The 26612-nt window shown below is 45.9% G+C and overlaps 2 long non-coding RNA genes across 2 annotated transcripts; both read left to right on the forward strand.

Annotated features, from left to right (window-relative positions):
• Window positions 1-1965: 1965 nt before the first annotated feature.
• LOC131489985 (uncharacterized) lies at window positions 1966-13386 on the forward strand. Its single transcript, XR_009250877.1, has 2 exons — window positions 1966-3619; window positions 11980-13386. It is a non-coding gene; the product is annotated as an uncharacterized LOC131489985 (long non-coding RNA).
• LOC131489983 (uncharacterized) lies at window positions 3819-11928 on the forward strand. The gene is made up of 2 exons (XR_009250876.1): window positions 3819-3918; window positions 8591-11928. It is a non-coding gene; the product is annotated as an uncharacterized LOC131489983 (long non-coding RNA).
• Window positions 13387-26612: the final 13226 nt, after the last annotated feature.

The raw sequence follows: 26612 nt of genomic DNA on the forward strand, positions 1-26612 counted from the left end.
AGGTTTCCCCCCAATAAGCGGGATTCTTACCTGTTAATGCCCTGTTTTTGCAGCCTGACAGTATGCAGCGGGAGCCCTGTCCTGCCCAGACACCAGCCAAGGCAACGCCCCACATGGACGGCCTGGACCTCATCCCTCCTTCCTGCTATGCCCGCATTCAGCTGCACTGTGCCCAGACTCACCCTGCTGGTGGGTCTCCAATGAACCCTGCCTCTCCCCAGGGAGCCCTTCTTAGGAGGCCATCATCGGAGCTCCTCTTAGGAAGAACTGGTCGGCAGACTTTTGGTAGTCCAGATGACAGAGGCTCACCCAGCCAAGGATGAGTTGTTTAAGCATTGGTTTCACTTATCTTTTTTAAACATTTTTTTTAAAGGTTACTTATTTTGAGAGAGAGAAAGCCTGTGCACACGCAGGGGAGAGGCAGAGAGAGAGAGAGAGAGAGAAAGAGATTCCCAAGCAGGCTCCAGGCTGTCAGCACAGGGCCCGACGTGGGGCTCCATCCCACGAACCGGGAGATCATGACCTGAGCTGAGATCAAGAGTCAGACGCTTAACCGACTGAGTCACCCAGGCGCCCCTAAGCATTGGTTTTGGACCTGCGAGGCCCCAAGCTTTATGGAGGCACTGCAGAAACCCGCCAGTTCCAGGGGTCCTGGAGGAGAGCCCCACGACTAGGGCTTCAAATGTTCCCGAGTGACAGGATCATGTGATTGAGAAATCAGCTGTGTCTTACATCCCGCTGCGAGCTCGTGTGAAGGAGATGAAGATATTTTCCCATCCCCCTTCCAGGCAGGCCCGCAGCCTTGCCTCAGGGTCCTGGGGCAGGCCCACAGCCTCGCCTCAGGGTCCTGGGGGGGGGGGGTGGCTGGGTTTCTCTAACCTTGCTAAAACTTTAATTTTCAAAAGTCTGGGCCACAGAGCTCAATTGTCCCCTGACGAAAGGGTCTGCATTTGTCACAAATGACCACACACTTGAGGCTTCAAATGACACACACATCCCCACAGAAAACAAAACACTAATTTGAAGGGATACCTGCACCCCCATGTTTAGTGCAGCAGTATTTACAACAGCCAAGATATGGAAGCAGCCCAGTGTTTCCCAACAGACAGATAGATAAGGAAGATGTGTGTGTATACACACACACACACACACACACACACACGCACACACACCCTCACACACAATGGAATCTTACTCAGCCATTAAAAAAAATGAGATCTTGCCATTTGCGACCACATGGATGGACCTGGAAGGTTTTATGGTAAGTGAAATAAGTCAGACTGAGAAAGACAAATACCATATGATCTCATTATATGTGGAACCCAAAAACACAAAAAACCCCAATGAATAAACAAACAAAAAGCAGAAGGATACTTATAAATACAGGGAACAAGCTGATGATTACCAGAGAAAAGGAGAGGGGGGCACGAGTGGAGGGGAAAGTTACAGGCTTCCTTCCAGTTATGGAATGAATAAGTCATGGGAATGAAAGGCACAGCAATAAGGAATATAGTCAATTCCTTGTCAATTCCTGTGTCTCCCTCTCTCTCTGCCCCTCCCCCACTCACGCTCTGCCTCTCTCTCTCAAAAATAAATAAACATTAAAAAAAAGGAATCTAGGGGCGCCTGGGTGGCTCAGTCGGTTAAGCGTCCGACTTCGGCTCAGGTCATGATCTCACGGTTCGTGGGTTCGAGCCCCGCGTCGGGCTCTGTGCTGACAGCTCAGAGCCTGGAGCCTGTTTCAGATTCTGTGTCTCCTTCTCTCTGTGACCCTCCCCCATTCATGCTCTGTCTCTCTCTGTCTCAAAAATAAATAAACATTAAAAAAAAAAAAAAAAAAAAAAAGGAATCTAGTCAATGGTATTGAGGTAGTGTTGGACAATGACAAGTGGGCCGGTGACCAGAGAAGTTACCCGGAACTTATGTAACATTGTATGCCAGCTATAGGCAAATGAAGGAAAGAAAAGAAAAGAAAGAAATGACACAAACTGATTTCACAGTTCTGGGGGTCAGAAATCTGAAATGGGTCTCACTGGGCTAAAACCAAGGTGTCGACCCGGCCGTGTTTCTTTTGCAGCCTCCAGGAGAATGTTTCCTCCCCTTTTCCTGGTCCGGAGGCTGCCCGAGTGCCCGTGTTCATACCACTCCTGAATCTGTTTCCATCAATCACCTTCTCTTCTGTAGTCAAATCTCCATTTGCCCAGCCTACCAAGAGGCCAAGGGGGCTGAGAAAGTGAGGAGTGGTCTGGCCCCTGAGACAAGGGTTAGATCTTGCAGGCCTGACTGGGTGGGTTTCTCCGCCCCCGACTTCCTTTGCAGCACCCCGCTGGTGGCAGGACTTCTGATAGGGTGACCAGACAACCAGACCCAAAGCTGTGAGGCTAAATATCTCTGTGTCCAAGTTTTGCTCAGGAAGAACATGGCCGTCCACCTTCCCCAGCAGCTGGCACAGTTAGCTGGGGCCAGACCACCGGATCATTCCGGATGGCCTAAAAACCAAAGGCCTTTCCCCACATTTTCTGGACAGACTCATAGCATCCTAGGCAAGCAGGGGGGCACCCCACAGCCTGACTGATAGTGCATTTCTTGGTATTCCTGTCAAGTGGAGGCACAGACTATGTTTAATTGGATTTGGATTAAAAATATGGTAAAAGGACATATTTTGCTTCTGAATGTTGTGGATCCCACACCACACCTGTTTGGAGATGAGGCATAATTGGCTTATGTTTTTTTAATTTTTAAAAAAATATCTATTCTTGAGAGAGAGAGAGAGAGAGAGCACGTGGGGGAGGGAGACAGAGGGAGCAGGGAGAGAGAGGGAGACACAGAATCCAAAGCAGGTTCCAGGCTCTGAGCTGTCAGCACAGAGCCCAACGTGGGGCTCGAACCCACAAACTGTGAGATCACGACCTGAGCTGAAGTCGGATGCTTCACCGACTGAGCCACCCAGGTGCCTGGCATAATTGGCTTCTAAAGTAAACACGCTGTTGTGTCACCTTTCCCATCACGTTGTGACTATCTGCTCCAAGAGTCCTGCTTTTTACAAACTGAATTTTCTTATCTCTAAGGCTTTAGGTGTCTTTCTCTTTTACTTTACTAGACGGGGGGAGCCCCCTAAAACAACATGCAGCCAAGTCTCCAGTGGCTCTCAAGAGGGCCAGATCAGGGCTCCCAGGCACCTATAATAAGAACTCTTTGCCCTTCCCCCCAACTTGAATGTCCCTTCGGAGAAAAGATCACAGTGTGCCTTCAGGGTCAGGTATGAGGATTATGTGGATAGTTGGTTCTCCAACCTGATCAACTTTGGACTCCATAGACGGTGTCCATCCAGCAGCTGGTCAGGATAACAGCCCAGACGCAGAGTCAGCGGGGAACACGGTGTCCCCACCCTCCGTTCCGCTGGGAAGACGGCCGTGGCAAATCAAACAGGAAAAACGGCTGCATTTGTTCATAAGGGACAAGGAACATTTTGCTATTGAAGACCGGAGGAGACTGTAGTGGCTTCTCCATTTGAAGGGCACTGGCATCACTCATTTCCACGGGAAAACGAATTCCCTCCTGCTCAGTGGAGCTGGGGGGACCGAAGATTTGCTGTCCCTGGCATTTGTTGTCACCTGAGGTGGGTGGCCTTGTGCTTAGGGGGTGTGTGGGAGCTTCTGGCTGAGCAGAGGCAGGAGCAGGCCTGGAACTGAGTAGGGGCCCAGGGGGCAGCTACATTGTCTGAGAAATTACAGAACGGAGTCAAAGGGTAGGGGCAAAGGAAGTTCAGAAATGGAGAAGTACGGCCTTGGGAAAGAGCTGGTGGGGGGTGGGGGTGGCCATGATGGACAAGATACAGATGCCGTGGAGAAAACTGCCCAGTGAGAAGTTTCCAACATGGGGGATTCACATCACTGATGTCATTTGTACCTTCTCCAGGTAATGATAGTGAATATTTCTGAGGTACTTAGGCCGGGCCCGGTACACTAATTGGTTTATTTCTCATAATGACCATTATGAAGTGGGTTCTATTAATATGCTCGTTTTGGGGGTGAGAGAGGGAAGCACAAAGGGGTTAAGTAACTTGCTCAAGATCACAAAGCCTTTAAGTGATGTGAACCCCAAGTCTGAGCCCAGGGGCCCACCGTCTTGACCACAGAGCCGCATTCATTGCCCAGGCCTGCAGTTAGGCTATTGTGAACACACGCTTTGGGGGGCAGGGGGTTTGGGCAAGGGAGGCTGACTGGGCGCCTGGCTGGGGTAGCGCAGCAGAGAGATAAGAAGGGCTCTGAGGGGCAGGCCTAGGGGGTAGGCAAGCCAGGTAAGCAGGAGTTGGCCTTGAAGCAGGGCCAGATCTCCTGAGGCTGGGATGCACAGAGACCCTGGAAAGGTCCCCAGGAGGCAGCTTGGGCCACGTGAGTTTCCTCGATGGACTTTGGGATTTTGTGTCGTGCCTGACTAGACAAATAACATTATTAGAATTAACATTTTCCAGCTCTTAGATGTTTTTAAAGATTCTACAAATGACATATTGCATTTTTTGCGTCTTGCTTTTCAACCTTTTTTGCGATTCATCTGTATTATTGCATGAAGTCTATATTTGTTTTCACTGTTTACAGGATCCCACAGAACCAATGCCTATGCCAGAAGTTACTTATCTATTCTATTGTTAATGGACACTTGGGTCATTTCTACTTTGAGGCTATTTTGTGAAACAACGACCTGAGCCTGTTTGGTCATACGTCCTGGTGCCCGTCTGCACAGATCTCTGTAGGGTGTTGGGATATTGTGATTTATAATAAGAAATATATGTTTAGTCTTTATCCTGTGACCAGCACAGAGCTCAGGAAACCCTTGGGATTTCCTAAGTGGTAAGAGTAATAAAGGTGTCTTTTGGTATGTTAATGAGGTGACTTGAGAAGTCCCTAGGTCACCTAAGGATGGGGGGGGGGGGGGGGGGGGGCGCTGGTTCCCAAGGGAACCAACCAAATGCTAAGAGCATTGGCACTTTCAGTCCCACCCTCACCACCTTCTCCCCTCTGGGAGGGGGAGGGGGTGGAAGTTGATTCAATCACCAATGACCAATGATTTCATCAATCATGCCTATGTAATGAGGCCTCCATAAAAACCCAAAAGGAGAGGGTTCTGAGAGCTTCTGGGTTGGTGAACACGTGGAGGTGCTCCTGGAGAGGGCATGGAAGTTCCACACCTCTTCTCCATACCTTGCCCTATGAATTTCTTCCTTCCATCTGGCTGTTCCTGAGTGACATCCTTTTATAATAAACTGGCAATCTAGTGAGTAAAATGTTTCCCTGAGTTCTGTGGGCTGTTGTAGCAAATTAATGACTCCAAGGAGGGGGTCATGGAAACCTCTGATTTACAGCCCATTGGTCAGAAGAACCAGGTAACATCTTGGACTTGTGGTTGGTGTTGGAAGGGAGGGGGGCAGTCTTGTGGGACTGAGCCTTTAGCCTGTGGGATCTGGTGTGGGAGATTTGCTTGGTGTGGGGGTAAAAAAAAAAAACCCACATCAGAACTGGTGTCAGAATCACAGTTGTAGGCCTGGTAGTAAGATATCTAGGTCATAGGGGAAGCATACCTCACACTTGGTCATAGAATGCCAAACTGTTCTCCAAGGTCCCTACCCCTGGTTCATTCCCACCAACAGTGTCTGTGCCTTTGTTCCTTTGTCGACAATTGGTATTATTAGAACGGCTCAAATTTTACCAATATGCCGGGTACGTAAGAATATATCATTATGGCTTTCCTTTGCAGGTTCTTGATGAAAAATGACATTGGGTAGCTTTCCCCCTGTTTACCAACTATTTGGATTTTCTCTTTTGTGAAGAGCTTGTTGGAGTGTCTTGCTTATTTTTAAAATTTGCTCTTTTTCTTATTTTCTTAATGCCAAAAGTCCTTCATGTATTTTGAATACCATGTTATAGTTACATGTATTTCAAACATTGTCTCCCACTCTGTGGTTTTCTTTTGTCCTCTCTTTATGGTGTCTTTGGATGAAGAGAAGTCATTGAATCTACCAGTCTTTTCCTTATGGTTAGTGCCTGTTGTTTCTTCTGTATGAAATCCTTCCCAATTCCAAGGTCATGAGAATATTCTGCTTTATTATTGTTTAAAAGTGTTATCTCAAACATTTTTAAATTTTTTTTTTTTTCAACATTTTTTATTTATTTTTGGGACAGAGAGAGACAGAGCATGAACGGGGGAGGGGCAGAGAGAGAGGGAGACACAGAATCGGAAACAGGCTCCAGGCTCCGAGCCATCAGCCCAGAGCCTGACGCGGGGCTCGAACTCACGGACTGCGAGATCGCGACCTGGCTGAAGTCGGACGCTTAACCGACTGCGCCACCCAGGCGCCCCTCAAACATTTTTAACCAGTTATCTTGTTTTCAGCCACACCTTCCTTCTTTCAGAAGCTCCAGGTGCCTGACCTTTCTGAGATTCTGAAAACACCAACAGATCTGCTTCTTGGTTTCGCCCAATACCATGAAGGTTTCAACTTTCTCTGATCTGTTCTTAGTTACTGGTCATCTATCTACTTTTCAGCTTCCAAAATGTTGGTACTTTCACCTTCTTTCCCTGTTATCTTCGTCCCTATGGTTTTTTTTCTGGGTGTTTGTGCATGCGTACAATTTTCCTGTCACATTAGTGGGGTCTCAGGAGAGATAGGCAATAAATGCTAGTGTTCAAATTTCCACGTTTAATCAGAAGTCACAGCAGCATTGCTAATAAAGCAGGCAAAATTGGAAACAATCTAAACATCCACCCACAGAAATAAAGTATGGTAGGTCCATGCAATGGAATAGCATGTACCATGGTCAACATTGTGTTACATGGAAGCAGGCCAGTCAGGTAGTTAAGGGCATAAGACTCTGACACTCACCAGCTGTGTACCTCTCCATCCCTCAGTTTTCCCATCTGTAAAATGGGATAATTGTATGTAGAGATGTTGCGAGGATTAAGAGTTAATATATGTAAAGAAAGATGAACAACTGTAGGTATATAGTCAGAAGTACATAAAGGTGATTATTGTTAAAAAAAAAAAAAGGAGAGAGGTTTTTTGTTACTAATAAAAGAATGAAGTGGATTTATACCCAGAAGAATGGCAATCTCTCCAAGGTATTTTATTAAGTTTAAAAAAGCAGCAAGGTGAAAACCAGTATGTATAAGAGAAAAATAAAATACCTGTAAGAAAAACAGTGTGATCATATTTTAAAAAGAACTAATGTGCATACATATATGTGCTGAACATTTCTGAAAGGATACTGTAGAACTGTTAAGAGAGGTTTTCTTGGAGTAGAAGGCAAAAGGGACCTTATTTAATGTCTTTTGGTACTCTTTGATTTTTTTTCTTTTATCATGTGTTTTACTGTTATAATTAAAAACAAGCAGATTAAAATGTAGATAATTGTTTTAGCTGGAGGTTAGTTACAGTATTTCTACTTTTATGTATGTTTGAAATTTTCCAGAGTAAAAAACTTCTTGAATAAATTAAAGCAACAAGTATCTTCATCAGACATTCTGCAAAATCCAGTGTTGAATATTTGGATGGCGTGAAATAATGCCTTGAAGAAAGCTTCCTTGTCAAGCTACATAGGGACATTCCCATGGAGGCAGACAGGAGCCATATGGTAGAGAACCAGTTATTCTAGAAGAAAGCTACTGGGGTCATAGTATGATTGTAGGATAATTTTTTAAAACTATTTTGAAAAATGTCTAGGCCCTAAAATGTTTTCTAGAGATCCTGGTGTTCAATTTCAGGAGCCCATCAAAGACAGCCTTTTTAGGGAACCCCTAGCTTTGTCTATAGTTAACTATGGACACAATGACCTTCCATCTGAGTGAGAACACAGATTAACTTCTCAGTTTCCGCAGAAGGTTATTGACCCTAGCATCTGCTCGCTTGGTTTCCAAATCATATGCACCAACCCTTGTGCAGCAAAATATAGGATCAAGCGACGTATGCTCTCACCAATAGGTTCAACTTAAACTATCGCTTACCCAGCTCATCGCGCTGGATGGGAAAGGTGGTCAACCCAGATGATTGCCTATGTAGCATGTGCGTCCCATTTATTCCTGTAAGTATTCTGAATTTCCTTTGATCAGATTAGAACACCAGAAGCCTTGATACTTGAACTAAATCTGATTAGCTCCACATAAGATTATCTAATGCTGCTATAAGAAACGGCCACATGAAATTTATTTCTGCTCTTGCTATAAAACGATGTTCACGATACCACCCATATAACCCCATCTGAGAAGTTTATTTCGGAAATTGGAGCCCAGAAAATTTTCCTATACCACTATGGAACTGAAAAGATTTCTTCCAGTACTGAAAATCACGTAATTTAAGCATTTCTCTCATTTTCTCAAGCTCTTGGGAAGCTTGGATCCATGGCTCAATCACAGCAGCTCTGTTAACCGGAATAATGCGCTTGTATTCTCCTTTATTTTCCATTTCTAAATTTTGTGTGAGTGTGTTATTGTCTCTCTGCATTATTTAGCAGATCTCTTCAAAAGTTTAATAGATTATATCCCACACAGGTACACATTTCTTTGGGCAACTGGGAACTTGATCTCTTTCTTCTGGCAGGATAATTAGAAATGGTTTCACGAAGACACGGCACTTGAACCAAATCTTTGGGGATAGGAAGCTCTGACAAATTCTAGCAGAAGAAACAGTGTGAGTAAAGAAGTGACGGAAGGAATGCACAGCCCATATTTGGGAAATGGGAGGATTTGCTTTGGTCAAGGCATGAGGTATAAGAGATGAATGGAAACCGAACTGAAAGATGGCTACACCATCTCAGTAGAAACTCTGTAGGAACTCACACATTAGGCATTACAGCATAAGAGAAGGATTTTTTTTTCCCCAAAATAAGGGAAACTATTGTATATATTTCAGGCAGAGCATAGATACGATCAAGACAAAGTATAAAGACGAAAGTAAAAGAACAGGACTGTCACAGCAAGGGCCCAGCTGATGTGGCTTTGAAATGGGACTAAAAGCCCCTACGGAGGGCCTGGAAAGAACACGGAAGAAGAGAGTGGCATCGAGCCTACGGGCCAGCGGCCAGGCTCTCTCCCAAATTCTGCTGCTATGGATGTTTAAGTCATTCTTTTCTTTAGGAGTCCCTTGGTCAACATAAATCAAACAATATCACACACTTAACCGTGGGATCGAAATGGACTCTTGCCTGATAATTCATGAGGGAAGGTCTTTTGTTTCTGATTTGTTTCAACAGAAGAATTCCAGCCAATAACTTCAGAAAGGATATTAAGAATTCCAGCCAATAACTTCAGAAAGTTTAATAATTACCATTTTGCCACTTTGAAATAGTGGATCTAGGCTACACTCATCGGTGAATGCTGCCAAATATCAGGCGAGCCTTTGAGGGCAGGAAAGGGTAGCATGTCCCCAAGAGAAAGAACTAAAGATGAAAGGCTTCCTAATGGAGTGATCAGTCTGACCCGCTGGCTGATCTAGGACAGACAGGCATTGGGAAACATGGGATTGGCAGAAATAACACACCTCGTGACAAGAAACAATAGGTAGGGTGCACCACCACCTAGGAAGAATGCTTGCCTAAGATAATTGAACCTGAATCTAATCACAACTCAAGATGTAAATATCATTTTACAGGAGAAACGGTTGGAGAAACTGGTTAAATGACACCCTGAGAAAGTGACCAGCCAAATCTAAAATGTGCAAATTCTACAGGACAAATAACCCATTTTCAAACAGATCAATGGCATTATTTTTAAAAGTGTGCAACAGAATCGAATAACAGGGGTTAAGAAACATTCAAATCGAATGCAATGCCTGGATCTTCTTTGGGTCTCAACCCGAATAAACCAACCTTGAAACGACATTTTTAAGACAAAGAAGTTTGAAGAGTATGTGAAGTCAAGGAATTATGGCAACATTTTTAGGATAGTGCCATGCTGGTTATCTTAAAAACAAACAAACTAAACATCCTTATCAGGTAGGGAGGCACACTGAAATATTCACCTACCGGTGAAATCACATGATGTTTAGGATTTACTTCAAAACACTCCAGAAAAAAAATCAAGGGGATAGGTGAAGTAAGATTTGTAAGATATTGATAACTATTGAAGCTGGGTGGTGAGTACATGGGGGGTTCATATATTCATCTTTTTACTTCTGTGCATGTTAGAAAATTTCTGTCTTACAGAGATGCTTATTTTAACAGACTCCTTATAGTGACTAGTTTGGAAAACCTTTCTATATTTGTTTTGTAATTGATGAGAGAAAAGGGTCATTTTCACATATGGTATGTGAATTCGGACAGAGATGATGAAGGGACTAAGTACATTATTTTACCTACTATAAAATGGCACTTTTCTGTACTTATGGTTTGTGGAGATCAGAGATAAATACCTTTCGTGACTCTGAGAAAGAAAAAAATTTTTGAACTAAATTATCTCCTGGCTTCCACTGCGCACATCCTTGTAAGCATCAAGGCCATAGTACCCTCCGTGAGCCAAGGGAAGACTGGCTCCTCTCCCCAGCTTATCTGATTGACAGCATAACCCAAAAGGCCTGGACCACACACAGCAACAAGCCCCATATGCCAGAGTGGATTCCTCAGGCTGAAACCCGGTCTGTTAAAAGGTTCCCGCCAGATACTGACGAGCCGACTAAAAATGTGTTCATCTATTTAGTCTCTTGGTCAGCAAAATTGTTTTTTACGTTTATTCATTTTTGAGAGACAGAGACAAGAGCACGAGAGAGGGAGGGGCAGAGAGGGAGACACAGAATCCAAAGCAGGCTCCAGGCTCCGAGCCATCAGCACAGAGCCTGACGCGGGGCTAGAACTCACAAGCCATGAGATCATGACCTGAGCCGAAGTCGGACGCTTAACCGACTGAGCCACCCAGGCACCCCTCTTGGTCAGCAAATATAACAGAGCATTGCTTATGTGTATTTTAAGAGTGCAGGTCTTTAAACGAATAGCTTATCTCCTAACTCAGATCTCCTCCTCCTCCTCACCTCCATTATCATCACAATCATGCTTATTCTGAAATGGTCAAATGGGAAAACATTGTAGGAGACAGAGCCAGTTACCTACTTACTATATAGGAAGAACAGGTGCCCAAAAAGAATGATAGGCAGAGTTCAGCACTGACAAAACGTTCCTGTTATCTTGAGGACAGATCCTGTTCATCCTCCGTGGTAGATGTTGGAATGTACCCAGATCCCATTTAGAAGTAAAGAACTAGATTGTCAGCTGCCGGAAATATTGCCAGCAGGTGGCCCTCAGCTGTCATCCCCCTTGAGGAATTACCTTGCCTGAAAACAGTTATTGTGCCCCAGAGAACCCCACTTCCTGGGAAGCCAATGAGTGGTTGACTCAGGAGTATAAAGGCCTTGGCCCCTCAGTGTAAGACAAATCTGAAAAGCCAGGCCAGCTTCTGAACTCCCCATGGGGTTGGCTGAAGCCCACCTTCTCTGGTCGAGTCCCACTTCCTTCCTTCCTCTTCCCCAGGTGCTGATCCTGAGAATACTCCCTACCAAACTTCAGCGGCTGATCTCCATCTCAGAGTGTGCTTCCCAGAGAACCCAACCTGGGACACCTCCAATGACACCACTCTCCAGAAGAGTTAGACAGATGCCCTCAAAGGAGCCATCCTGCTGTCCCCAGCTATTGTTAGGAGATGTGAAGCCACGTCTAACTCCTGCCTCGTTCTGCCTTCTCAGGCCACTCATAAATAGGTGGCTGAGAGAAGGGAAGGAGAAATCAAGTCACTGATACTCACTGCCCAGGAACGACCACCACGCGTCTCACAGAAAGGCGTTGGAGATGCCATTGTTGCCAACATCTCAATTAACAACTTCTTCGCTGAAATTACTTTGGCCTAAATCACTTGGATACAAAGAATATTAAATGGTTGCCTTGCTCAAAAGTATTTATTATGGAAATAATGTTATTCCTTCTGCTACCCCCCCCCCCCCACCAGGTAGACCACATACGTACTGGGGCGAGAAGAGCAGGCGTCTCCTCCCAGGACAAAAGACAAGCATGGGACCAGAAGTGTCTGTCTTAAATGCCACTGGCTCCATGGGTCTTGCTTCTTGTGTTCACCGCTGTGCCTGGCACAGAACCTGGCACTCGATAGGAGTGCCTTATGAAGGATTCACTTAATTCAAGAAAAAAAGAAGGAGAGATCCCATCTTTGCCATGAACCTCTTATTGGCGCCCTGACCAGGATGTCGTATATTCTAACCTGGAACCTTGAGCTCTTTGCTGGAAGCTATTCTATGCTCCTCTTTGTATCCCTGCTCCCTGTCAATGAGTCTGGTACACAGTAGGTGCTCCGGAAGGTATGACTTGAGTGAATGAAAGAAAAGTTCTGCAGATCAAGGGTAGTGTGTAATCACCTATTGCTGGGTAACAACCAACATCAAATCTTAGCAGCTCCAATGGCCATCATTACCTGCTCACCATTCTGGGCTCAGCTGGGCAGTCCTCTGGGGGGTGACTCATGAAGCTATAGGGTCTGAGAAGGCCTCATGCAAATGTCTGGGGCTTCCAGCCAGGGAGCCTCAGTTCTCTTCCATATGACATCTCTGGCAGACAAGGATAGATGCCCATGTAGCTGTGCTTCTGAAGCCTCCGCCTGGGTCACCTGTGCTGGTGCACATAGGCCAGTGTGAGCCACTGGGAGGAGATGACCCAGGTTCTAGATGCAGGGAGGAGAGATTTATTAGAGGCCACGAATCACGTCACCTCTCATGACCTACCATGGGCACATCATCCCAGGTTTAGCCACTTGGGGCCAGAATTCTGGAAGAATTATTCTTCCAGGGGTTCCCAGGTGACTGGATCTTGGATTTAGGTATTTCAGAAGCAGTAAAACAACAACATAACAATTCGGGAATAGTCGGGCAAAACCCTGCAGAGGATCTACGTGCACACACCCACAGTGGCAGCAGGTACAGATGGCCTGGGGTGGGAGTTGCCACAATGGTGGCCTGGACAAGCTCCTCCTCTGAACTTAGCTCAGGAGTTCCATCCCCTCCTGAACCTCTAGGGGTAGCGGGCCCGGCCACCTAGATTGGCGGCTGGGGGCAACTATGCCAACAACTAGGCCTGGGGGCAGGAAGCCGTGAATGAAGGGATCAGAAGAAGAGGTGCGGGGACAGGTCTGGGAGCTGGAACCAGAAAGGTCTCAGCCATACCCTTGGCTGCTGAATTGGTCAGCCGAGGACACTGGCTGCTCTCCAACCCCCATATACCCCAGTGCTTGGCCCACCGTGTACCCTGGAACCTCAGAGCTCGACACCCAGGTCCTCTCTGCACTCATCTTTTGGAACCCCTGACTGTCATGCTTTGAGTAATTAGTAAAATTAGTTTGCCATAATTATATCATTTCTCTTCTCATCGCCTTCAACAGGGCAGAAACATTTATGCAAAGTGGGAATGTTATCAATAATCAAGTATTTATATAACATCTGCTGTAAGACAAAAACCAACTGAAGTAAGATTTTCCAAGGTGAACTATTTCAATTCCTGAGACTTCCAGAACTCTCAGACCCTAGCTGGGAAGTGATTTATTTAGGAGGCATGGGGAGAGAAATGTCTGTGGTTAGTGATAAACCTTTGGGGTAGAGGTGAAGGCATGTTTGCATGGGTCACAAGTTAAGGATGATTTAGGATCAGGACAGAATGACCCGGGGTTAGTTTTGCAGAGATCTGTTTATTCCTGTGCAGGTTTTCAGGTTCTTTGAAGCAGCGTGGTCCACAGGAGAAAGAAAAGAGGCAGGAGACACCCCCCCCCGCCCCCACCCAACGCAATCCCTCAAAGTAAGGTACATTTATAGGTGCCACATTTATAGGACTCCAACATATTTTGGGGAAAGGCAATACAACCAACAACACCAGCCTCCCCTATAGGCCACATGTCTGGGAAAATCCTTTCTTCTGTAGCAATTGGGAAGAGGGATGCTGAGAGGCCTCGGAGCCCCATCTAAGATTTGGCCCAGAAGTCTCTGAAATCTTGGGGAAAAAAACTGGCCCCCAATTCTAAAGCTTTAGTGGTTCTCCATTGTGCTGACTTCCAACTAGAGTCTAGAAGTCACCTTTGGAGGTGCAGTTAATTCATTTGCTTTGGGTAAAATACACTGATACCCATTATATATATGCAAACTAAGGCAAGTATCCTGTTCTGAAATAGGATGACTCAAGGTAAAGGCATTTCTTGTAATAGAAAAGTCTGTCTTCATTAATTTGCAGAGTGTTTCTGGGGGAAACTCTTTCTGGGGGAAAGTCAGGCCTGGATTCTGGGTAGGGCAAAAACGGTTTCAAGGGCCTTCCTTTGGTTGGGGTGGGGACGGGAGAGGCGGATGGCGGGTGGGAGTTGTAGGCTGTGCAATCTGGAGCCAGGCTGGAGGCTAAGGAGCAAGCTACCCTGAAGCCGCGGTGGTGTGCAGGAGCTAGCTGTGTGGACTTTCGACAAATGGTAAAATTGTCATGAATTTTGCAAGCTAGTTGGTAGGCATGGCCGTCATTAAAAATTAAATTACGGGGCCACTTGGGTGGCTCAGTCAGTTAAGCGTCCAACTCTGGATTTTGCTCAGGTCACGATCTCATGGTTTGTGAGTCTGAGCCCCGCATGAGGCTCCGCGCTTGGGATTCTCTCTCTCTTCCTCTCTCTCTTCCTCTCTCTCTGCCCCTCCCCTGCTCCTGCTCTCTCTCTCTCTCTCTCTCAAAATAAATAAATAAACTTTAAAAATTAAATTATGTCAACTGACATTTAATTAATGATATTAAAAATAGAGTTGGGGCGCCTGGGTGGCGCAGTCGGTTAAGCGTCCGACTTCAACCAGGTCACGATCTTGCGGTCCGTGAGTTCGAGCCCCGCGTCAGGCTCTGGGCTGATGGCTCGGAGCCTGGAGCCTGTTTCCGATTCTGTGTCTCCCTCTCTCTCTGCCCCTCCCCCATTCATGCTCTGTCTCTCTCTGTCCCAAAAATAAAAAAAAAAAAAAAAAAAAAATAGAGTTAACAAATACTCAAGCTCATTGCTTCTTAATTATTTTACGACATTTTCTATTACCTGTACTGTTGAGGGCTATCATGTCAGTTGGTGGAAATTCTTTGGACGTCGCACCACTGCGCATCTCTTCCCAACTCCCCTCGATGAAATCAGCCACGGCGGTGGCGGGGTATTTACACCACAGGAAGTACACACACTAGGAATCAAACTCGTCTAGCCGGTTGCTAAGCACTTACCGACACACTGCGTGCAGGGGACACTGTGGAGGCTCTGGGAGTCATCCGGTTTCCAACACTGCTTGCCTCTTCTGTGCTGGAAAAATGGAATTAAGGAGCAGGCTAGTGCCAAAGCCCAGGGCAAACCAACGTGGAGGAGCCCAGCAGCCCGGGCAAGCAGGTGACAAGGTGGCAGGAGGGGACGTGTAAACGGGGTGCAGCTCAATCCAGACAGCGGCACCTCTAAGGACTTGTGCGCCACATAAGCTCAGTGCTAGCAGCTGAGTACTGCTGGCCCAGCTCCCTTCCGAGGCCCCCAAATTAAAAAGAACATATCAACATGGCTCATGGATTCTCAGAAACAGTCTCAGAAGGGAACCCGAGAAAGGGCCGAGTTTCCCCTCATCCCACAGACAGGGGCTCCCCACTGTTGTTTTCAGGGGGCGTGACAGCTCCTCAGTTGCAGAAGGCCAACTGCAGTCTTTCCTATAGGCTTTCTCAGGACCTACAGTGATCTCCTGTGCCCACGACTCTCCAAGGGGTGCCATTTGTAGCATTTCCCAAAGTTAGCTGTGCACAAAGTATCTCAGAGGCCAGGGCTCCACAAAGACAAACTTTGGAAAGCTCAAAACCAGCCACGTGGACATCATGGAAAACGACCTGGCCAGCCAGGCGTTTTCCAACCCCAGCATAGCTCAGTGATCCCGCAAAAAGGAAATGCTTATTATTTTCCCACTCATGATTGTGCTCAGGAGGAGCCCGCCCTCAGACCCCTTCCTCCTCACTCCATCCCCCAATGTATGCAACGGGAAGGAATCTTCGTGCAATGATCTAATACGGAAGAACAAACAGCAGAATACTGGCAATCCCATTGGGCGGCCAGAAAACTTCAGTGAGGGCCAGGGTGGTGAAATTTAGCAAACAAAAATATAGTTATATTTTTTTAAGTATAGGTCTGTTAAATTTACATTTCAGCTAAGCAAGGAATACTTTTTAATATCTGCATGGTCCGTGCAGTATTTGGGACATACAAATGCTAACAACATATTTGTTGTTTCCCTGAACATTTAAGTGGGCATCCGGTATTTTCCTGGGACCACAAGTGAGGGCGGGGTTTTGGGGGTCAGATCTGGTGGGACTGTGAGTTTGGCCACCTAAGTGGTAACATGAGCAAGGTTAGCAACCTCTTTGACCCTCAGTTTCCCAGTGATGAGTAATTATGAGAGACAATATTTCTTTCACAGGTCAGCGGGTAGAAAGTTCATAAATGGACTCCAGCATGAACTATTAGCACATCGTCGTTGCTTAACCACTGTTAGTTCCACTCTATCCTCACACTGTTCTCTTTTATTGGGGTTAATTGCTGAGGAAACACATAATTTTCCTGGACTCCTGAAGGTTATCATGAGTCACAGAGCCACTTTGTGAGACTTTCCCTGCCTACCTTTCAGCTTCTTTGGGGCTTTGGTAGTTTGGGGTCAGGACCTGACTGACAGTTGCCTTCTCATTACTCCCAGGATAGCCCTGTAAGTCTCAACCAACCTCAGAGCCATCTAGAAGCCATTGTGAGACTAAATCCGTAGCCCCTTGTCTACCTAGTAATTGAAACATTCAACAATTCTACCAGGGACAAGTAGCTAAAATCTTCACAGAAGCCTCCACGTGTGGATTTTACAAATAATGTTCAGTTGGCTTGTGAACTACTGCTGGAAAAACAGGCCAGGGAGGAAAGAAAAGTTCTGCTCACGTGGTTCTCCTCCGTGTCTTTCCCCGTCACTCTGTGGCCGACATGGCTCTGTTTTATTCTCAATTTCCCAGGCTACTGAAGGACAGCTGCAGAATCAATGCCCCAAAGATGGTGACGACTCCAAGTTGGATTTGTCCTGACGCTGGCTTATATAATTATTTTGATCACAGAGTTAATACTCCAGTTATATTCCATTTGGACAGATGCTCATTATTTAACATTCATTTGGACTATGTATGCCTGGGTTAACTGGAAAAAAAATCGGTTGTCTTGGGAAGGGAGGTGAATTCAAGGCAAATTTGGAGCAACTCAATGTTCTAAACTGCTTGTGTATAATTCTGGAAGTAGATAATCCATATGTAGCATATAGACAGCTAACTTAAAAAAAAAAAAAAAGCCATTTCCTGCAAGAGAAATGAGAACAGTCCAAGGTTGCCATTGTTCTAATTCTGGTTTTGGTTTTCCCCAGAGCACAGGAATCTTCACAATCTTTTCAAAACAACGTTAAGGAAGTCGAAAGCTTCCTTTTAATGAAAATACAACCTCATTTGAATGTTTAAAAATATCCGTGGAGCATGAGATCAATTGCTATTCTACCTACTACCTGGGTATCTAGGATGTTTGTAAGAGTTTTAATTAAATAGTGACAGGGAAAAAGCCATAATATAAGGGTGCAGTTACCCAGAAAAACACTTTATTTCATCATTAACTTCTTCGGATTGATCTAAAGTGTATAGAATCCTTGCTTTAGGTAACAAAACAAACTCTGCCCGTCATTAGCAACTATTTTTAACTGTTTTTAGAGTCAATTCGTGGACAAGACCATATGCTAGTGAGGATCGGAGCAAGGGGGTCTCTCATGCACGACTGGAGTGTAAACATGTGCTTACCAGACAGTCCAGCCTGCAAACCACGTCCACATGAAAACCTGTATGTGAAGGTTTATAGCAATGTTATTCATAATTACCCCAAACTGGAAATAACCCAAATGTGGCTCAACCGGCGAACAAATAAACTACTGCATAGTAATACTGCTCAGTCGTAAAAAGGAACAAACTCCTTATACATGCAGAAACCAGCATTGTACCCAGAGAAAGAGGCCAGCCTCAAATGGCTACACACCATATGATTCCATTTATTGCGGAAAAGGCAAAGCTGCAGGGACAGAGAATTGATGAGTGGTTGCCAGGGGCTGGTGTGGGGAGGAAATGACTGACAACAAAGGATCAGGAGGGAACTTTGCGAATAACAGAAGCATTCTATGTCTGATTGTGGCGTGGTTATATGACCACATGCATTTGTTGGAATTTATAGAACTGTAGATCTTTTTGAAAGGTAAATTTTACTGCATGTAAATAATATAGTCTCCATAAAACTGATTGAAGAACCGGGCCTTTTGTGACTTCCTAGGTATCATGCTGATGTTGAATAAGCCTTTGTCAACAGCCTTGATGCCCTGTGGGCAGGGTGGGTGGGTCCTTTGCCCGTCCGAGGTCTAGCAGGTGCTGCATTATACCTGCTCTCTTCTGTCCGAGCAGGAGGCAATGCACTCAGTTGACAGGGCCCGTGGCTGAACTGCAGTGCTCTTGGAGAACAGTGGTCACCATCTGTCCCTTTTGGAAAAGGTTCTCTGTCCCATGGACGTTGTCTACTCATCGACCACACCATCCATGGATGCTGGGATGTGGGCGCGTCAAGTAACTGCTGGCTTTATATTTGTTTGCTTGGCTTTAAAGCAGTCTTAGCCATGTCATGGTGGCTGTTTCCTCATTTATAACAAATGCTGTAACAAATATGCAGTCATCGACACAGATCTAGAGGGTCCAGAGCACACACGTGGTGGGGTGCCGTCACGGGCAAATGCCCATCAGCCACCACGGGGGGCTGCTCATCCTTCTAACACCGTACATGAATCTACATCTGCTCTACGTGCTAAAAGAGGATAAGCAGTATCATCCTACTCACAGAATGGGATCTTTTTTGGGACGCGGGCCCACAGACTGTAGGTTTAGGATATAAAGTATCTAACGCAGAGTGTGAGGGCTCGCTATTGAATTTGAGGAGCTAAGATTGTAACGAAAAGGTTTGCAGTCTTTTAAAATTATTTTCATTGCTGACTTCTTTCGTTCACAGCAGTGCAACCCTACGTACATCATTTCGCTACAGCTAAAAACGGAATAGTTTAGAGGAAGGAAAACATACCGGATATGAACATGCCCCGCTATCTGCAAAATCGTTACAATGGCGGGCAGGAACACAAACTCTGGAGCGTGGGTGCAAAGTCCACATACTAGCTTTGCGAGCTTGCGGAAGTTCATTAACCTCTCTGACCCTATTTCCTGTTCTGTAAAGTTAACAATAGTCCCCTCGTAGGTTTGCTGTAGTGACATAACCTGTGTGTACATTACTCAGCAGGTTGCTTCAAGCAAATGGTGGTCTTTCGCCCAAGGGCTAACTGATGTGAGGGGAGGCTTGCTCTTTCCTCACATTCTCTTCTTCTTCCTGCAACAGAATTGCCAGTGATTGCTGCTGTTGCCCCTTCCCTGCTGGCAGCCACAAGTGGATTTATTCACAACGGGAATTTAAGGTCAAGAACAGAGACTCAGCCTTAAATGACAGCTCGGCACCGGGAAAGGATCCTAGTCAGAGCTCAGGGCCCGGGCTGTGCTGACAGGCCTGACATTTAAACTCTTGCAGGGCTTAAGGTCTGTATCGTTTATGGTCAGGAATTATTTTCCTCCCAGATTTGTTGGGATATAATTGTTATACAACACTGGGTAAGTTTAAGGCACACAATGGCTGATTTGATACATGTATATACTAGGAAATTATTACCACAATAAGGTTAGCACTTCCATCACCTCATAAATTACTATTTTGCATGTGCGTGTGTGTGTGTGTGTGTGTGTGTGTGTGTGTGTGTGTGTGGTAAAAACATGCAAGATCAACTCCCTTAGCAACTTGCAAATATTTAATACAGTATTGCTAACTATAGTCACCAAGCTGTCTATTCAACCCCCCAGAACCTACACATCTTATAACTGGGTGTTTGTACCCTTTGACCAACATCTCCCCGTTTCCCCCACCCCCATGCCCCTGGAAAACACCATTATAGTCCCTGTCTCTGTGAGTTTGGTTTTTTAGATTCTGCATCTAAGTGAGATTGTACAGTATTTGTCTTTGTCTGTCTGACTTATTTGACTTAGCGTAATGTCCTCAAGGTCCATCCTTGTTGCAAATGGCGGGACTTCCTTCTCTTCTACGGCTGCTTCATACATCAGGAATTGTTGCTCTATCCTTCCTTTACTCTCTGAATCATAGCCAGTTCCAGCTTAATAAAAATGCCTGTTTTAAAAAGGAAGACTCACGAGGAATGCCTATCTAAATAGCCCCACTTTCCCCCCATCTTCTCCAGAGCAGAACCTTAAACTGTTGCGGCTGCTTCTTATGGCTTCCAACTAGAAAAATACATCTCTTCTTGAGTCATAAACAATAGCAGAATTAGGAAGAGAAAAAGGTCCTACAGTGACCTCATCCTGTTTGCGCTTGTCATCGGACCGAAGCAGTTTGGGGCTACGCATAGTTTAGGGTGCACACATGGTCCACCCTCCTCCGTCCTCTGCTGGACACATTCCTGCCACAGGTCTGACTGTCCCAGGTGGCCTTGTTTTATGTTAGTGACCCTCCTCGGCCACAGCTGGTTGGGGTGACCCACACAGCCTATGAACGATACTCTGATTACGTTATGTTGGGCTGACCAGAGGCCATCTCTCAGAATTTGGAACTGTCATATGTAGAAACCGGGTAGCTCATGTACTGTACATATACCTACACAAAGTTTATATATTACATACACACACAAACACACATATCTGGCCAGTAGGTAGTAGACACTGGGAATGGAAGCCTTTGGGACCCGAAGATTAGGTGAGAGAGCAGCTGTTATACGCACCGTGCAGAGAAAAATCATGAAGGGAGACGGGGAGGAACAGGAAGGAGGAAGAACAGAGGGGCAGTGTCTGGAGCTATGTCATTCCTACCCTTCCGACATTCTGGGGTTCGCTTTTCCCTGCTTTCCTGAGATTCTTTGAATTGATGTGACTTCACCTGACTGGGTTCCTAGTGCCCGAAACCTTTGTACAAACCACCGAAGCGGGTCAGAGGCATTGCCATGGGTTTCAACTACAACCAGGCAGGGCTTAACGGTGTAAAAACCGATTTTTTAAAGACAGTGCTACGGATCCATACACGCTGCCACTGGCTGAAATGGTGAGGCGGCGTCCAAACCCGGCCCTTTGTGTCTGAGGGGGTCCTTCCTGGGGAAGATGGGTCTGGACTTCACCGTGAATAGAAGCAATATGCCCACGGGTGCAAGAGGAACAAACAGGGTAATTTCTAGGAAGAGGCCACGTTCTAAGAGAGCAATTGGTAGAAGGTTAAGCTCTAGCAAGAAGATCTCACCATGGCACCCTCTGCAGTCAGGGGCCCTGGGGTGAGGGAGGCTCAGGAGGAAGGGGACAAGAACAGAGACGGACAGAGGAAAGGAGAAAGGGACACGGAAAGAGGAAACACAGAAAAGAGGGCAGGGAAGTTGGAGAGGAATCGTGGAAGAGGATGGGGAGGGGCAGCCAGAGAGACTCTCTGGTTCTGATACTTTCTTCTCATCAGTGACCCCTACTCCAAGTCATGGCCTCTCCTCATCTAGATTGTCCTTGTTTTCTGATTTTTTTTTTCTTTTAAAAAGAGTCACTAATACCTTCCTTGTCTATCTCACAGGAAAGAAGTCAGGTCCAGGGGAAGAACTGTGGGAAAAAAGCTGAAGTCTGAGAGAACAGCATATGCAAAGGCCCTGAGGCAGGCGGTGTGTGCACTAGAGAGAAGACCAGGGCCACTGGAGTAGAAGAGAATAGTGTGAAATGATCCTGGAAGGCGTGGGCCATGGAGTCCACGTGAAAGACTTTGTTTGGTCCTTTGGATAGGGAGGGGTAGTAGTGGTCAACTTCACAATATCCTGATTCCTCTTTTCCCATCATCGGTCCCCCTCTGGCATGTTCCTCTTTACCACCTGCATGTGTAAATACAGCCACATCTCTTTTATTTTTTCCTATTTCCTATTAATTGCTGGAACCCCATATGTCCAATCGCTCACACGTGAAGCCTCCCCCTCTAGTCCTCCAAGAAACCCAAGCTCTTACTCAGTCTAAAGGGAACAGATTATCATTCCAAACACCCCAGAGAGGAGGAGAAAGGCTAGCGAGCTCAGTTGTGCCTTGTCACAGCCTCTGGTCACTGTCTAGCACTGTCCCAGTCATACAGACACTTGTGTACTGCTGAGGGGAGGCGAGGCCCCAGGGTTAAAGGCAGACTTACCTTGCTCGCACATGGCCGGCCGTTGTCTCCAGAGCTGGGTCGGAGGAGGCTGGGCTTGCAGGAGCCCCCACCTGTCCAGCTCCAACCCCACCACCAGCACAAGAGTCCTTCTGGAGCCTTTGGTGTCCTTCCTGCTGGGGGACCTCACTTAGGATGATCCTGATCCTTCGAGAAGCTCCCTAGCATTGACCCTCTTGGGAGGTGCTGGGCTTCCTCCCTGCAGACAAGGGCCAACTGCGGAGGCATTCATCAGGGCACAAGAGCCCCTGTCACCCTCCGGCCAACAGACATGACGTAGCCCTCCATTCATGTGACCAACAGCCTTTCCCCTGATAACAAAATCTATCTATTCCTAAGGCCACCTGCTCTCTTCATTTCCACACACAGAGGATAATGGAGTTGTCTTTTTTTTCTCCTCACCCAGTAGCTCATTAATATAATATTATTAATATAAAAAGAATGAAATGGGGGGCACCTGGGTGGCTCAGTCGGTTAAGTGTCCGACTCTTTTTTTTTTTTTAACGTTTATTCATTTTTGAGAGACAGAGACAGCGTGAGCAGGGGAGAGGCAGAGAGAGAGAGGGAGACACAGAATCCGAAGCAGGCTCCAGGCTCTGAGCTGTCAGCACAGAGCCAGATGCAGGGCTTGAACTCACAGACCGCAAGATCGTGACCTGACCTGAAGTTGGATGCTTAACCCACTGAGCCAGCCAGGCGCCCCAAGAGTCAGACTCTTGTTTCGGCTCAGGTCATGATCTCACGGTTCGTGAGACTGAGCCCCACGTCAGGCTCTGTGCTAACAGTGCAGAGCCTGCTTGGGATTCTCTCTCTCCCCCTCTCTCTCTGCCCCTCCCCAGCTGGCATGCATGCACTCTCACTCTCTCTCAAAATAAATAAATAGACGTTAAAAAAAACAATCAAATTGGTGACGGATATTAAGGAGGGCACGTGTTGGGATGAGCACTGGGTGTCATAGGTAAGGGATGCATCACTGGATTTCCTCCTGAACCAACACTACACTGTATGCTAACTACCTTGAATGCAAATAAGTAAGTTAAAAAAAAAAATCAGAAAATATCAATAGAAAAACACTCCATGTTTCTTCGGCCAATAAAAGACATTTCTAACAGCATGTTACTCACAAAACTCAGTTTCCGTGGGTGAGTGTGCTCCCTAGAAATGTGACTGCTGTGCATTCCATGAAGCCTTACAGGACATGACAGTCCCCTGAGCACATGGTGACTCTTGGCCCTGACACTGCGAGTCCTCTTGTGAAATGCGGTTTCGTTGTGGATATATTTACTTTGAATAAACATTACTGGTATACATCTCCTGAGACTTAACTTCCTTAGAAAATAAAAAAACTTTAATATCTTTATTTTTTCTAATAGTAAATACTTCCAGAATGTTCTAAAAGCCTTAAGTATGTATTCTTCCATGGTTTCTTTGCCATTGAAGTAGAAAGGCCTTAAAAACCTATATATTCTTGTATCCAGAATATCTAAAGAACTTTCAAAACTCAGTAACAAACAACCCAATTAAAAAGTGGGCAAAAGGGGCCCCTGGCTGGCTCAGTTGGTAGAGCGTGTGATTCTTGGTCTCAGTGTTTTGAGTTCAAGCCCCACGTTGGGCATAGAGTTTACTTAAAAAAAAAAAAAAAAGTGGGCAAAAGATTGGAACACATGTCTCACCAAGTAAGAGATAAAGATAACCAAATAAGCATATGAGAAGATGCTCAGCTGTGGACTGCAGATTAAAGCCACGATGAGATACTATACATCTAGCAGAATGGCTCAGATTAAAACAAACAACTGGGGTGCCCGGGTGGCTCAGTCGGTTAAGTGTCTGACTCTTGATCTCAGCTCAGATCACGATCTCATGGTTCGTGAATCTGAGCCCCACTTCAGGCTCTGAGCTGACAGGGCAGAGCCTGCTTGGGATTTTCTCTCTCTCTCTCTCTCAACAAACTTTAAAAAATTAAACAAAACTAACAAGTGACAATACCAAGTCCCGACGAGGATGTGGATCAACCGCGACTCTCATTCACGGCTGATGTGAATGCAAAATGGCACAGCCACTTTGAAAAACAATTTTGATTGAAAAACAATTTTGCAATTATATATACAGTCCCAAACTGGAGAGAATCCAACTGTGGGTGAGTGGACAAACTGTGGAGCATCCATACCACGGAATACTACTCAGCAACAAAAAGGAACAAATTACTGACGCCTCCAACAACTTGGACGGAGCCTCAGGGCAAGAAGCCAAACCCGAATGGTTACCTTACTATCTAATTCCATTTACACGACATACTGGAAAAGGCAAAACTATAGGGACAGAGAATAGATCGTGGTTGCCAGGGTGCAGGGGTAGCACAAAGAGGGCTGATTAGAAAAAGAAACAGGAAGTTTTAGGGTGCTGAAAATAGTCTATGTCTTGATTGTGGTGGCTGTACAACTATACATTTTTGTCACAATTTATAATAAAAATGTATACCTAAAAAGGGTGAATCTTACTGGAGGTAAATCACAAACTCAATAAACCTGATGTCAAAAATTATGTTTGCTTTTCCACTGATATAGTAAATATCTTAAAAAAAAGCTCTTTTAAGAACTTTACTTATCTGTTGTGGGTTTTTGTTTTTTGTTTTTTGTTTTTTGAAGCAGGCTCCACAGCTAGCACAGAGCCTAACGCAGGGCCCGAACTCACAACCCCGAGATCAAGACCGAGCTGACACCAAGAGCTGGATGCCCGACCAACTGAGCCACCCAGGCGCCCCTCTTTTAAGAACTTTAAATATTCATTTTTCCATCGTTTCTTTGCCATTGCAATAGGTCGCAAAAGTCAATAAATTGAATTTGCTTTTCTACTTTAGGGTAAGATGTTTTGCCGCCTCTGCCTAAATTAAGACAACTCATAAGAGTCTCATCTTAAGAATGTAGTTTTTCTCATGACTTTATAGTCCACATAGCTTATTTCCGGGGCTACACCTGCCCCTAAGAAATCAAGAGCCTGGGTCACAGTGAAACACTCCAGTTACCCCCCGCCCCCCCGAAGGGGCTTGGGCCTATAAGCCACCTCTTCCAAGCTGGGGGCCAATTTATTATCCTATCCTTCCCAAACTGGGAGAGACATCAGGGACACTGGGAGAAAAAGAAACACAGCCTTTCAACCTGCTATCCCTCGGTTTCCCCAAATGTCTGAGGCCAGGAGAGAAAGGCCCACCGGCGTCCATTCTAACTGTACTGGCCAGTTAAGGCAGTATATTATGGGCTACATGGGACATAAGCCCCCTTCTCTCCAAGGGTGATGGCAGAAGATGACAAGTTTGGGTCAGCCATCACAGTCTTGTGAATTCGCTACGGAAAAGGCACAGCCCTCAGACCTAGCTTCAAACAGTGGGAGCGGCACCTGGGCGGCTCAGTCGGTTAAGTGGCCGACTTCGGCTCAGGTCATGATCTCATGGTTTGTGAGTTCGAGCCCTGTGTCAGGCTCTGTGCCGACAGCTCAAGCCTGGAACCTGCTTCGATTCTGTGTCTCCCTCTCTTGCTGCCCCTCCCCCCCCAAAATAAATAAACATTAAGATTTTTTTAAAAAAGAGTGGGAAGGCATCCAAGGTGGACGGCGGGGTGAGTTTACAGGAAGTGAGCATGAGGTCTGAGACCACCGCTGAGTCCAGGGATGGAGAGGTGTAGGAGACAGAGGGAGAGTGACGTGTGACAGATGGGGCTCTGCAGCCACCATCTTCTAGGAGCTCTGCCGGTGCACAGGGACTCATCCCACTTCATTCTCGCACCACCGTACATACGCTAATATTGTCATCTTCAATTAACATACGTGGGAGAGAAGGCTAAGAAGTCAAGCCGCAGGAGGAAAGTCCGTAAGCGAGCGGCAAGGCTGAGTTTTGACCTCAGGTCTGACTGCTACTCTTCTGCTTGTCCCATTACATAGGGGAACAGGGGAACCTCACCGGTGCCTTGCAGTAGAATGAAGTTACTATCAAAGTCCTGCAATTTGTCATTTAACGTCTATGCTATTGCTAATCTTATTCTTTTTTTTTGGTGTATTTATTTATTTTGAGAGAGAGAGAGTGCATGCTAGCAGGGAAGGGGGGGGGGAGAGAGAGAGAGAGAGAGAGAGAGAGAGAGAGAGAGAGAGAAAGAGAGTTCCAAGCAGGCTCTGTGATGTCAGCATATAGCCTGAGTGGGTGTGGGGCTTGAACTCGTGAACCATGAGATCATGCCCTGAGCTGAGATAAAGAGTCG

The sequence above is a fragment of the Neofelis nebulosa genome, chromosome 11 (assembly GCF_028018385.1).
Source record: "Neofelis nebulosa isolate mNeoNeb1 chromosome 11, mNeoNeb1.pri, whole genome shotgun sequence".
Lineage (NCBI taxonomy): Eukaryota > Metazoa > Chordata > Mammalia > Carnivora > Felidae > Neofelis > Neofelis nebulosa.